Here is a 1,447-nt window from a genome sequence, read left to right as displayed (position 1 = left end):
CTAAAGTGGAGTTGCTGATGCACAGATATTTAGAGTTGTGACAGGTGTTGCCAAATCGTTTTCTGAAAAACTTGAATCACTTTATATTACCTCCAGCAGTATTTGAGAGGACCCACACAGCGATATCACTGGACATGTTTGATGTTCTAAATGTTCCAATCTGATTTGTAAATGATACTTCATTTTTTTAGTTTGCATGCTTTTCAACAATATTTAATTGATTAGTCTTCCACATTTTTGTTAGTCGTTTATATTTATTTGTCTGTAACCTTTGCCATTTTTTTATTCGGTGGTCCACAGGTTTATTACTGATTTATAATACCTTTTTGTATATTGGAGCTCTTAGCTTTTTATTGTTATATGTGTTGAAGATACTGTTTCTAGTTTATTTTTGTTTATACTGTTTTTGTTGTTTTTTAATTTTTACGTTGTGATATCTATTTATTTTAGAAAAATTGTCAGAAAGCTAACTTCCCAAAAAAGTCCTGGGCTCAGAGAGTTTTAACACGTTACTTTTTTTTAAACTTCTAAGGAATAGATTACACTAATATAATTTAAAGAATTTCAGAGCATAATAAATGATCAGCAAAATGAATGTTATCAGCAGTTTAAATAAACAATATCCAGTGCTTCAAATGGTATTCATGTTAACTATGAAAAAATGGCTCAATGTTAGGGAAATAAATTTTATAAATAGGTGAAGAGATTTTTTTAAAAGTGGGTTATTATAATAGATGCCAGAATGGTGTTTTATAAAAGCTATAATCAAATTCCAATATTCCTAACCTTAGTAAAATTTGATTAAATGAGTAGTTCTTTAATTTCATAAACATATATCTGAAACCAAAACGAGCCATGTACTTAATGGAGAAAGCTAGCAGCATTTGCGTTAATGTTAAGAACAAGACAAGGATGTTTATTATATGTTCTTTTTGTCTTAACATTGTTTTGGGATCTGTAAGGCAGTTTAGTCATGCAAGAGAAGAAAATAAGAGGTACAAATAATAATAATAAAGATAGCTAATAAAGGCAGAGCATTTACATTGAGCCTAGAACTATTCTAATTGTTAAACATTGTTATCTCATTACCACAGATGATGATAATATCACAAATGATGCCACTAATTCAGAAACTGTTAATATGATCATATAAAGTAGAAACTGGGCAATAAGAATTTAAGAAACTTGCCCAAAGTTATATACCCAATAAATGCTGAAGACTAAATTTGAACTTAAGCAGACTGACTTTACTGATACTTACAAATATACTCTAAAGTAGGAATTTACAAATCTCTAAAGTTTGATTGGAATAGAGTCATGCTCATTCATTTATGTATTATTTATGGCTACTTTTGGTACAATAGCATTGTTGAGCGGTTATGACATAGCCCTGAATGCCCCATAAAGCCTAAAATATTTACTTTATGGAAAAAACTTCACAGAAAAA

At 29.4% G+C, this 1,447-nt stretch overlaps 1 protein-coding gene and 1 pseudogene across 1 annotated transcript in view; both read left to right on the top strand.

The window, feature by feature from the left end:
• Positions 1-1,447, top strand: part of ASZ1 (ankyrin repeat, SAM and basic leucine zipper domain containing 1) — a 112,055-nt gene that overhangs the window by 73,856 nt on the left and 36,752 nt on the right. The window lies entirely within an intron of this gene.
• Positions 1-1,447, top strand: part of LOC109389335 (proliferating cell nuclear antigen pseudogene) — a 7,521-nt pseudogene that overhangs the window by 1,095 nt on the left and 4,979 nt on the right.

Source organism: Hipposideros armiger, unplaced genomic scaffold (genome assembly GCF_001890085.2).
Source record: "Hipposideros armiger isolate ML-2016 unplaced genomic scaffold, ASM189008v1 scaffold_230, whole genome shotgun sequence".
NCBI lineage: Eukaryota > Metazoa > Chordata > Mammalia > Chiroptera > Hipposideridae > Hipposideros > Hipposideros armiger.
This window is presented reverse-complemented; position numbering and strand designations above follow the sequence as displayed.